General features: G+C 41.5%; 1 long non-coding RNA gene across 1 annotated transcript in view; it reads right to left on the reverse strand.

Moving 5' to 3' along the window:
- Positions 1 to 9,827: 9,827 nt before the first annotated feature.
- LOC121514037 overlaps positions 9,828 to 13,469 on the reverse strand; it is a 185,334-nt gene continuing 181,692 nt past the window's right edge. Inside the window, exon 7 of the long non-coding RNA XR_005992249.1 lies at positions 9,828 to 9,913. This is a non-coding gene — a long non-coding RNA (uncharacterized LOC121514037). The remainder of the gene's footprint in view (positions 9,914 to 13,469) is intronic.

Raw genomic sequence — 13,469 nt, forward strand, 5'->3', positions numbered from 1 at the left:
GAATATGTTAACCAGTTGGCTGGTGTTTTTAGCTGGGTTACAAAAAATTACATGAGTATCCTTGTTCACATTTACTATAGAACTATTTGGCCACACTTCTTTATTATTGAGTTCAAGTGTTTCAATCAGACTATTTGCCACAGGTGTATGAAATCAAGCACCTAGCCATGCAGTCTCCATTTGCAAACATATGTGATACTAAATGGGTCGCTCTAAAGAGCTCAGTGACTTCAAGCCTGGTATTGTGATGGGGGCCACCTTTGCAATAAGATGGTTCATTATATTTCAGCTCTGTTGGATATTCCTCAGTCAACTCTTAGTGATATCTGAAGGAAGTGGAAGTGTCTAGGAACAACAGTAACTCAGCCACAAAGCAGAACATCAAATAAAAATCGCGGCTTGGGATCAATGACTGCAAAGTGCGCATAAGTCTCCAATGTTCTACTGATTCCATAACTGAAGAGCTCTGAACTTCCACTGGTATCAATATAAGCACAAAACATGCGCAACAGGAGCTTCATGGAGTGGGTTTCCATAACCAGGCAGCTGCATGCAAGCCTCACATCAACAAATCTAATGCCAAGCATCAGAAAAAGTGGTGTACAGCACACTGTAACACTTGACTGTGTAACACACTTCTCTGTTTGGCAGTCAGATGGGTAAGTCTGGTTTTGAGCATTACCTGCCTCACTGCATTGTGCCAACTGTGGTTTTTGTTTCAGGAGAGATAATGGTATGGGGCTGTTTTTCAAGGTTTGGGTCCCCTTATCTCCAGTGAAGGGCAATCTTAACACTTCAGCATACCAAGACATTTTGGACAATGATATGTGTCCAACTTTGAGGCAACAGCTTGGGGAAGGCTCTTTTCTATTCCAACATGACTCTTCCCCAGTGGACAAGACATGGTTTGATGAGTTTGGTGTGGAAGAACTTGACTTGCCCACAGAGAGCTCTGATGTAAACCCCACTGAGCACCATTGGGATCAACTGAAATGGAGATTGTGAGCCAGATCTTCTCATCCAACATCAGTGCTTGACCTCATAAATGCTCTACAGAATGAATGGGCATAAATTCTCACAGAAACACTTCAAAATCTTGTGGAAAGTTGTCCAAGAAGACTAGCTGCAAAAGGGGACCAACTCCATATTATTAGCATTGAAATTTAACCAAAGTTTAATCTGTGCTTTCCACCCTCTTCGTGAATATAAAGGCTTCCTCTGCTGAATGGTTGCATTTTAGTTCACAAACTCTCTTCCTTCATGTTAACATATGGGACGTTAGTCAAAAAGATAGACATCAGACCTGGATTAGCAGTAAAGGAGGAAAAGCAATGCCATGTAAATGTAACTACAACTAACTGTACAGTCATTGCACCTTTCATAACTGTGAGTTTCTGCTTCAAATCAGCTGGAGCATCTGTTTTGCTTTTGTTGGAACTGATCTGAGGGATCATTGATGATTTATCAGTAATTACATTTTCTGCAGTTCCACCAGTCCCTTTGTGCACAAGTCTTGACGAAAAATACGTCATAAGTTCAATTCGTCAGCATCCTCTGCAGGGGAATCGGCCTTCACTTTATACAGTGGAAGTAGGGGGAGGTAAATTAATATATAGTTCAAGTTTTTCAGACTCACACTGAGGAAAGACCGTAGTGAATACCAGAAAAAAGTGATGATAGAGAAAGCCTGTAAAATTCCAGAGGTTAAAAGGGAAGCAGCCAGAGTCCATGCTTCTCTCTGTAGCGTGCCCTTTAATCTCTCCTCTTCCATTGTGATGTGTGTATGTGTGAGCGTCTGCGTGTGGTTGCACAATGCGGTCATGAGGCCTGACAGGGCACTCCGGGGGGCACGAACCAGTGCCACGTCCATCCACTGCACTCTGCACAACGCCACGCCATGTCCTGACAGGGTCCCGCTCTCTCCTTCTGCGTAATTTAACACAACTTTCCCAGGCTCCCCAGACGAGTGAAGTCCAGACACACAACGACATGTTAAACACTGCTGTTCATATGTCTTGTCGAGTCTGCTCGGAGAGTCTCACTGCCTGACCCTTTATGTCTTCTTAGCTGGCGGTTGATTTTGTGTAACTTAACCTCTTTTCACACAGTTTACTACTCTACCAATAAACTGCACTGTTCATTTTCCAATCTAACACAAATTTAGTTTAACCTAGTTTCTTAATCTGATCTTTGTGGGAATTATTTTGTGTTACACTTTCCATTTCTCCACCTCATTGATTCTCTTCTCACACACTATCTCAGCTCCTTTTCTCTCTCTACCTTTGACAGTTTCCTGTAAAACAGCCCTGATCCTCAGCCTAAGCTCTCTGTCTCTGCTATCCGCTGAGCTTCCCTGCCTGGCCTCCATCTCCAAGCTCCCTCTCCCCATGGCTCTCTCATCTCGTTGCCCTGCTTGACAGCTTCATCTGATCCACAGGACTTTCAGCGAGAATCTCTGGCGTTCTGCCCGACCCACAGGACTCTAAATCCCACGGTTCATCCTCTCTGGGCTACCTTCCTCCAGCCTCCTCCTCCCACCAGGTCTCAATGTGTGGTAAAGAGTTGTCGTTTCACTCCTGACTAGAGCACAGGTAAGGCTCTCAGGGGTTAGCGCGTCTGTTTTAGAAATCCTGGGATACTTGGACTCGAAAGACGAGGCACAGATTGAGTCCTTTGTATGCAGGAAATGGTGTGTCCCAATGTAAAGCGACAAAGGCTTTTCCTGGTGACTTCTTCATGCATGGCACTGAATCAAACATAGCTACGTCTCTTTGTTAAGATGTGTGTTTTCAGTTTTTCTACACAAGATACTAGGTATCAGGGGTGATTAATCGAAATTTGAAGATTTCAATCATCTTTCATCACATCATATTAATATGCTGTCAGCTGCCATTAAGCAATGAGGGAAGATGCTAAGAAACTAATTTAGCATCGTATAACTGAACAAATGATCTAATTCAATTGTTAATTTTTTAATTAAACTTTTTTCCAAGTTCTGTTCGGACCTTGGGACAAACAGCAAGAAAAGATCCTGGAATTGAAGATTATATGTTCCTGTGCTTAACTGAAGTATCCTCTGTAGGTCAGAGGATACGCAGGTTGCAGATTGAGAACTTGCAGGCAGCAGACTGAGAGCCTGTACATAAGAAAAAGGCCAGTTTTAGTCTACGTAAAGACAAAGAACACCATCCAACCCATTAAACAATGACGAGTGAGGGCTTTAAAGATAGTAATGAACCTCAGAGCTCAATGATACCAGTGTCTACTAGGGCGTGTAAGCTTACATATGTAGTATGCATAAATCACTATAGTCCAGCAAAGACATAAAAGCAGCAGCAACCAGTCTTTGTTTTAGATTCAAACGAAAGTCACAAATTCAGTCTGAAATAGAAACCCAGTTACAATTAACACAAGTAAATAATGTGATGCATCTATTCCACTTAACATCTCTGATTAAAATTATACATTTCTGCAGTTAAAATTAGAGTGATTCAAGCTTAATCTGTTCACCTGTTAACAGAAATATCCACCATATACTAAAAAACATAACTATATACAGTCACTAGAAAAAGTATGTGAACACTTTGAGATTTCTTGGATTTCTGCATAAATTGGTCAACAAATGTGCTCCAATCTTCATCTAATTCTCAACAATAGACAAACACAGTCTGCTTCAACTAATACTGCACAAAAATGGCATGTTTTTATGTTTTTATTGAACAAAACATGTAAACATTCACAGGGCAGGGTGGAAAAAGTATGTAAACCCCTAGGCTAATGACTTCTTCAAGAGCTAATTGGAGCCAGGAGTCAGCCATACTGGAGTCCAATCAATGTGATGAGATTGGATGTGTTGGTTAAAGTTGTCCTGCCCTATAAAAAACACACACCAGTTTTGAATTTGCTGTTCTCAAGAAGCATTGCCTGATGTGAACAATGCCTGGCACAATCAAGAATTGTTGACTTGCATGAAGCTGGAAAGGGTTACAAAAGTATCTCTAAAAGCCTTGATGTTCATGTGTCCACGGTAAGACAGACTGTCTACAAATGGAGAAGGTTCAGCACTGTTGCTACTCACCCTAGGTGTGGTCGTCCTGTAAAGATGACTGCAAGAACACAGCGCAGAATGCTCAATGAGGTGAAGAAAAATCCTAGAGTGTCATCTAAAGACTTACAGAAATCTATGGCACATGCTAACATTTGTGTTGACAAATCTACAATGAGTAAAACATTAAACAAGAATGAGTTCATGGGAGGACACCACAGAGGAAGCCACTGCTGTCCAAAAAAAACATTGCTGCACATTTGAAGTTTACAAAAGAGCACCTGGATGTTCCACAGCACTACTGGCAAAATATTCTGTCCATAGATGAAACCAAAATTGAGTTGTTTGGAAGGAACACACAATGCTATGTGGAGAAAAAAAGGCACAGCACACCAACATCAAAACCTCATCCCAGCTGTGAAATATGGTGGAGTGGCCATCATGGTTTGGGGCTGCTTTGCTGCCTCAGGGCCTGGACGGATTGCCGTCATTGACGGAAAAATAAATTCCCAATTTTATCGAGACATTTTACAGGAAAACTTAAGACCATCTGTCCACCAACTGAAGCTCAACAGAGGATGGGTGATGCAACCGGACAACGACCCAAAGCATAGAAGTAAAACAAAACAGAAACAAAAAACAAAATGGCTTCAACAGAAGAAAATATGCCTTCTGGAGTGGCCCAGTCAGAGTCCTGACCTCAACTCAATTTAGATGCTGTGGCATGACCTCAAGAGAGCGATGCACACCAGACATCCGAATAATATTGCTGAACTGAAACAGTTTTGTAAAGAAAAATGGTCCAAAATTCCTCCTGACCGTTTTGCAGGTCTGATCTGCAACTACAGGAAATGTTTGGTTGAGGTTATTGCTGCCAAAGGAGGGTCAACCAGTCATTAGCCTAGGGGTTCACGTACTTTTTCCACCCTGCCCTGTGAATGTTTACATGTTTTGTTCAATAAAAACATGAAAACATATCATTTATTTGTGCAGTATTAGTTTAGGCAGACTGTGTTTGTCTATTGTTGTGAATTAGATGAAAATCGGAGCACATCTGATGACCAATTTATGCAGAAATTCAAGAAATCTCAAAGGGTTCACATACTTTTCTAGCGACTTTTCATTCATCCTGGTTCAACTATGGGCTATATTAATACAGGACACTTACTTTTCATAATACGGATGAGTCTTGATCACAGAAATCATTCCATCTGTTTTGGTAGTGTCATCACTACACTGTAAAATATGCACACTTTACCACATTTTTCCTCTACAACATTGTCATTTAGTGTTTTAGGCTGTTTGAAGCTCTGTGTTGAAGGGGATATATCATTAAAATTCAGAATTTTAAGCAAAACCAAAGCTTTGGATGTCATGAATCCCGCACCAAAATTTGTACATCTATTTGGGTAAAATTTTTTTTTTTTTTTTTTTTTTTTTTTTTTTTTATTTTACAAGACAAAGACACATCTTATTTGACATAAGGGTGTATGGTAATACAGGCGCTGCATACCACTATCTATTCTAGATTTTCTTTTTCCAATGAGCATCCCCCCACACTAGGTGTGAGCGTGCCTGGTTGTCCGGGACCCCCAGCGGGATAAGCAGTATAGAAAATGGATGGATAGATGTTTAAATGCACAGTATGTAAAGTTCCACAGCCAGGGGGCTCTCAACCAAAACAATAACACAATATGAGGAGTTTGGACTAGCACTGCTGTCCAGCTTTTGCTGTTTACTTCTTGTTTTAAACTGAGGACTCTGCTCAATAAAAACAGTGCCTTATGGCATATTTACTTAACAGAAAACCATTCATACATTTCTCATAAAGAGGGAGATATGTTCTTAAAAGTGCACTTCCACCTTCATGCTGGAAGTGAGCCCAGAATGTGCATTTGTGCTGCATCCTGCGACCGCTTCAGACGTGAACGCGCAAGTCAGATTTAAAATACATTTTTCCCTCATTATGAGAAATTTATTAATGAAAACAAAAAATGTTGCATGCAATCTGTTTAGTGAATACGCCTTATGAGGTGCCTGCAAAACAAGAAGCAAGGCATACACTGTGTGATTTCAATCCAGTCATGGTGGAAAGTCAGCTCATATATATGTGACTGAATCTTTTCCACGCATGAGCATTGTGCACGATTTATGTGCTCACATAGCATAGTCAGATGGACATGCACGACTTGAATGCTCACCGGACAGACTGTGCCAGAAATCTGTGGAGTTCCCTTTGAAAAAGTCTGACACACTAAGGTTGAAGTCATATCTAGTCATATCCTTACTCTCTCTTGCTATCTTTCTCTATACATATCTTTCTATACAGATTTGCCATCTGTGTCAGCTGGGGTAGGCATATTATACTACTTGTTTACTTCCATTATGGGGGGGGTGCACATTAGAAAGTAATTCCTGCTGATGTCATGGTGATTTAGGACACTGATAGTTTACAAAAGTAAAATTATCCAAAGTTAAAGATTCTTTGCTCATGGTTCTGCTCCCGCTGTGGGAGTATGAAGTCATATGACCAAAATATCAAACATGTCAGAAATCAGTCCAACCAATCGGGAGCGGCTGGTTGAGTGGTAGTCGGGTTGTGGTCAGCTGTTGTGCCCCCCTTTACACTGCACGACAAATGACCCATGATCCAACTGAAAGTCAGCTGGACCTCCGAGTGAGTCGTGCCTCTAAAAGTTTGTCTGAATCGGATGAAATTCGCACGGTGTATGCATGGCTTTAGAGCAGACATACCCTCACGCCATCCCAAAGGGGTCCCAGAGGCAAGGCTGGGAACCAGTAGTCTATTGGATTTAACGCCCCTTGTGGACAAAGCATTAAATCTTGCTTCTTTCCTCATCTTGTCTTGTACATGTATATGTGCTGTTTTCTCATGGGGAAAAAAACAATCCTCCTGCTTTAATCAAATCACTGTGAATCTCTGCTGTCAAATTTGAAACTTAAAGCCTTGCTTAACATTGAGAATAATGTTACCCTTTATTAAAAGGCAAACATTGATATGAGGGGACCTGAGCTTTAAAGGTCTACTATATGAAAGTGGAAATCAAAGTGATAGATGTGCCATAAACTGATTTCCCAAGTTGAAGGAATATCAGTGGTTCTGTGAAATTACAGAATAGAGTTAACAAAAGTTGATGCTCAAAATGAAGCAACTGCACAATTTTCCAGTCCCACTTTTGCGTAAATCCTGGTACAAAGTTTCATGCTAGGTATAAACTGTATGAGGACACATCCTAAACTTGAGGAGAAGCGTCCCGTCTCCCTGAAGTCCACAGAAATCAGAGATCACATTTCCAGGCTTGGTCTGGCCAACTCCTCCCCCTTCTGGCCATGTAGACATAGCCCCATCCCATCCAAACACACACAGACAGACACACTCTCTCCATCTCTCAAATAAACACCGCCTACAGCCCCCCTCTTTCTTTTTTTAGCCAGACAGCGAGGGTCCCAACTGCCCCTAAGCCCCTGTTAAAACCACTCCTCACCTCCCGTGTCACTGGGCCATGTCTGTCATTTTGAATCCGCCCATCCTTTCCCGCTCTCGCACTGAGGGCCAAGAGGTTAATAGGGACCGAAACAATGGTCCAGCGCAGACACAACAAACAATGGCCCGTGGGAGCAGTTCGCCTATGGGCTGCATCTTCTCCCAGCATCCCCTGTATGTTTCAACTTCTCCATTCCCCCCTTTTTTATCCCTTATTTATCCCTCTTTATCTCTTCCCTTTTCTCCCCCTCCACCGCTCTGACACTCCCCGTCAATACTCCTCTCTCCTGGACACTCATTTATACCTATTTGCAAGGTTAATTGCCATTTCATTGCCTGCTATTTATTTTTTAAAAAGCCTTGTTAGGAGACTAATAAAGTGACTGTGAAGATGCTGCAGAAAGGTAATTACCACATACGGTTAACAGTCAGGTGGTGTAAAGTGAAGAGGATGTCGCATTGTCATTTCAGCGGCAGAGTTGAGCGTAATTGTTTCTCTCTGCTGGTACTGGGAGGATAAAAAGGAAGGGGGAAGCTGTTAAATTTCCAGTTAGACAGGTGTGTGAGGTGATGAGGAGATAGGAGCAATGCCCTTGTACAATGTTGTGCAAGAATTTGAGTTGTAGAGAGTAAAGGTTAAGACATGTTCCCACAGTTTAATCTATTTCACCAGTTGAATTTGGAGAAATTGTTTATTTTTTATTTATTCATTTCAATATTTTGGCCATTTATGCCATTATTACAGAGGTAAAAGTGGATAGATATGGATTAGAGAGTGGACAATGAAATGAGGAGAAGGAGCCACAGGTCAGGCTGCCTGTGCACACTTGGCACAACCTACTGACAGCTGTGCCCAAATTTAAAACACTGAATATAAATTAATTAAAAATGTGACCTATAGAATACAAGAAAAATAATCTCCAAGGCGGTCTCTTTAATGGTCAGCACACCTTAATTTTCACAGCTTGGTCTAGAAGATCTTAAAAACAATTTGACATGTCTCAGCATCAAGCCATTATCAGAGAGGGTTTGACTTTTAGGGTCTTCTTGACCAAGCTGTGAAAGACATCGCCTTGGAGTTTTTTCCTCTTTAACTCTATGACTACATGAATCCCATGACAAAGAGCACCTCAAACACACTCTTTATTGAGTCTAAGAAGCGCTGCTTTTCACAGATTTTTCCAATGTTTCGCTTTGAACAACAAAAAAGTTATCAAAATCTAGAGCTGATACCTTCCAGTAGGTTGGCTGGTTGATAAGCTCTCATCTGACCAAGATCCTGCTGGTCGCGTGCACACATGTGCCTTTGCATTAACAACATATCTTAAACTCGATGCTTGGACTGAAGTGGCGCTGAGAGTGATAAGTCCCTTTATCATCTCATTAAAATGTACATGTCAGTGTCACAGAGAGTTGAAGAGAGAAAGGATGATGTCTTCTAGTCACTATGTCCTGACCAGCAGATTTTTTTCTCACTTCACCCTGTGTTAATAAACACTAGATGCTGACTAATGTATGCTCATAAATGACACAGCACAGGCTGGAACAAGTGACCCTCTCAATAGTTATCCATATGAATCAATGAAAACAATTATCTAAGGATATTCTGAGTGCTATATGTTGCAATTGTGCCATCATCATTGAAATGATTATAGACAGGTGCACACTGATTGTCTCTGAGTCACCTGTTATTTTAGTACAAGAGAAGGAGGTTAAAAAAAAAATAATAATAATTCTAATTTTGCTTCATAAAGCTTGTTATGTTAATTCTTAGATAGTTTAGACCACCAGAGGGGCTGCAATGAGGAACCTATCATGGATTAAACTGATTCATGATGGATTAAGGCTATTCATCTAGCAGGTCTGTCATCATCATGCTATGTATCTTATAGTTTTCTGTGTGATCAAGTGTGTCAGTGTTGCTTAATAATTTAGAAAGTCAGGATCAAAGAGAAACTAAAATTACACAGGATATAAACTCAAACAAAAACATATTGCATTGGTTCTGTTTTTCAATTCAGTATTTTTGGGCAAAGGTGTTGTTTTACTGTCATGTGTACACTGTTTACATATGTAGAGGTGAAAAGGTCAGTTATTGCCAGTGGTTTTTGGACCCTTGGGACATCCACAGCACAACCTGTGGGCCACCTGAATGGACAGTACCAGAGGCTGTGATCACTCAACACCTCCACCCCTCACTGTGCCCTCAAGATGTGGACTTTGATATTTTTTCAACAGATTACTTTTCCATGCCCCTGGTAGTTTGCAAAGACATCCAGAGCACAACTAGGGTTGTGTCAATCCTCTGTTGGGACTGTTTCTAAAGCATAGTGCGGAGGGCGCTCAACCCAAAGTAGCTGGATCTGTGAGACAACAAGGAGAGGAGAACAGCAAGATCAAACAATAATCATGTATGACTCAACTCAACCAAACTTTATCTGTAATGCACTTTTCATACATAAAAGCATGCAGCCCAAAATGTGTGTTACAAAGAACAGAAAAACAGAAAGTAAAAACATAAATTGATAAAATCAAAAAATATAAACTAAATATGATAAAACATTTAAGAGCAAATCATTTGAGAAAAGGGAAGTTTGATAAAACCTTGTGTAAAACATGCTAAAAATGCTGACTATGGTAATAATAATACGTATAGAATAAAAGCTTGTCATTGTACCATCCAGAGGCAGCAAGTTCTGAAATTTTGGGGCTTGTGTGGGATACATGGAGGACAATTGAAAGAAAACAAAAAACAATAAAGGGATGGGAAATATAAATCAGATCTGTCCATGTTCATGTAATTTAAAACCTATGCTGTTTTGTCAAATATCGGACTTCCTGTCAAGATCATCTGATCTGTACAGCTTGATTCTTGCTGGAAAAAGGATCTATTTGAAGTAAACCTGGTGCATTGTTTTTTAACAGAGCAGAGCAAAAGTGGATGCCTCAGGTTTATAGCTCTAACATTAAACTAGGTTCATGGAAGTTGATGGTGTTAAGGGATGATAAAGACTAAGTTGTGGGCAAAAATAGCAAAACTAGTGAATCTCCTAGCATGATTTAGTTAAGGAATAAATGCTGTCTTCATTTTTCGTCCTTCTTCACTGAAAGGCCGGTAAAACTGTAAATATCAAGTTCTTTCCATGTCAAACAGATGTGAAGCCTTTGAGTGATGACACTGCTTTTATATTAATGTGGAGTAGACAGAGCCCAGACGGAGACAGTGTGAGAACCGAGAAAAAAACAGAGAGAGGGGAGAGGTGAGAGAGGGAAGATGGAGAAGAATACAATGAAGTGGCTTAGCAGACTGAAGCTTCCCAAATCCTTCCATGCGCCCATACGGCGAGCTGAGGCAGAGAAGGAGTCAACTCTTTGCCTTCTGTTTGCTCAGCAACCTCGCCCTGCAGGGAGGCTACGGAAAGAGAAAAGAGGCAAATGTGTCGGGCAGGTGGGATGGGATGGGGGGGCTGGTGTAGGGAAACAGATGGGGTCAGAGGAGGTCATATTGTTGATTTCATTCTCTATTTTTTATCAGCTCTGTTATTTCAAGAAGTTGCTCCCCTACCCCTCCACACACAAATAAATGCCAACAAAAACACCCGTACCAAACAATCTGGAACCCCCAGAGAGAAATGATCAGGGGGTGTCCCCTCAAAACTCCCACCGCTCCCATCTCTACCCCCCACTTATTCTGCCCTGCCGTCTCGTTTTGTCAGAGTCAGCAACAAAACGGACGGTCAAAAAAAAGATAGGGAGAAAAAAAGGGAAAAAAAAGAGTATCGATTAGCCTTCAGAGCTCCACGTGGGCCACTTTTATCGATTAGGAACGAGAGAGCAGCAAAGCACCAGCCATGTTTCGTCTCTCTCTCTCTGTCTCTCCAGGGCCCTTTGTCCAAGAAGAGAGCGATATAATGGCCCTTTGAGAGGGGGAGTAAAGGAGGGAGGCAGAAGACGGAGGAGAGAGGCAAGGGACAAGATGGAGGAGGGGGGCAGGAGGAGGAGAGGGTGATGGCTGTGGCGTCTAGAGCAGGATAGAAGAGTTCAGGCCTCGCGGCGTGGGGGGAAGTGTACAGAGCAATGGTGGAAGGGGGAGGGAGATGGGGGGAGAGAGGTAAAGAAAGACACCAAGGCAAGAAGAGAAAGTCTCAATGACAAAAGGTCGGGGCAGCTGGGCTTAGGGCGACGGGGACCAAAGGGAGCAGCGGGATAATCTGCTAAAGCCCAGAAAGGAGAGATTCAGCATGCGCGCCACCCTCGTAGGGCCTAAGAGCAAATTTGCACATAAATAAGGAGCCAACTTTGCTTTGAACGGGAGGTCGAGGGAGAAAGCATCAGAAAGGGAAAGAGAGTCAGTGAGATACAGAAGGGAGAAGTGTTGGAGCCACAGCTGCCTGCCGGCTGGTCGCTACCGGACCAAGACAAAGTTCAGCATTTCAAGTTCTGTCAGGGAAATTTTTTTCTTATGTTTGAAAGATATTTATCATTTACCTCCCCCTTTCCACCTTAGTCTATCTTCCTCTCTTTAGCTACTGGCCCTGAGCTTTCTTCGTTTGGCCCTCAAAGACTCCTGTCTTCTGTGCCGACATCCCTGTACCCCTGGGGGACGTGCGTGTGTGTGTCTGTGTGTATGTTTTTAAGGGCTGCTGGCTTTGTTGTGACTGCACTGTAACTCTGAGATGTAAAGACATTAACAGACACTTTTCAGGCACAGTGAAGAACACAGAGATGCTAACATTTATTCATATTAAATGACTTTAAAAATTAAAGCTCGAAATTTAAGTTGTTAGTGTATCTCAAAGGAATCTTTTTGCAATAACATGAATTTTATGTTTTCATTCCCTTTCATTTTTTCATCTTTTGTATGCATATATCAGTTGTAGATGGCTTGTTATTGTCAGTGGTGGACATAAGTACATTTATTTGTGCATGAGTTTTGTTTTTGGGAGAAAGTACAACATTTACTCCTCCGCATTTGAAAGACAAATAAGATACTTTGACTCCCCAGTACTCGTCATTCACTACTTTTGCTCAGAAGTCAGCTGATGAATTATCTTTTCTTTTCAAATTCGATCCAAAAGAGAACTATGTTCCTACAGGTCTGCTGTGGTTTAACTAAGGGTGCTTTCCCACCTACATTGTTTGATTCTGACTTTCAGACTTTTCAGTTTGGTAAGAACCAAAATGATAGGTGTGAAACCTCCCCAAAACCATGATCCAAATCAAACAGCCAGACCTTGGCTTGACCAAAGAGATGGTCTTGGTCAGAAACACAGCTCGGTTCACATCAAATGTGAAATCATTTTTTTTACCTTCGTATCAATGACAGAAAATTACGGCATTAGAACCAGAAAAAGTAAATCCAATGTTTAATAAAATGTGAATATTCTCTCGCTGTGTAAAGCCTGGCTGACATTTTCCCCAGTCATCTGATATTTTTGGTTGTTCTTATTAATTTCAAATGGCAAACCTGGAAGCATGTCAGTTTAACAAAAAAAAAAGTGCTCTAAGTAAACAAAGCATTGCAAAATGTACACCCAGGTATTCTTGACTAAACTCGTCTTGCAAAAATAGAGATTTTGCAGTAAGAATACTTAAAGGGGAAATATTTTACCCTTTTAAGACAAGTTTACATTGTTCTCAGAGGTCCCCAAAACATGCCTGTGAAGTTTGTTGCTGAAAAAACACTCCAGTAACAGATTTTGCCTGTCTAAAAAGCCCCCTGTTTCAGCCCTGCTCAGAACGAGCCTTCTCTGTGTCTGTGGCTCTAAATGGTAATTAGCTGTCTGACGCCACCCCTGACCACACCCCTCTCAGGAAATGGATGTGGCACTCCTGATGTTACAATGTTACAGACACTTTCATCCAAAGTTTAGAACCTGACTGGAATTCAAACCATTAATCTCCCAGACAAAAGTCAGC

Source organism: Cheilinus undulatus, linkage group 8 (genome assembly GCF_018320785.1).
Source record: "Cheilinus undulatus linkage group 8, ASM1832078v1, whole genome shotgun sequence".
Classification (NCBI taxonomy): Eukaryota; Metazoa; Chordata; class Actinopteri; order Labriformes; family Labridae; genus Cheilinus; species Cheilinus undulatus.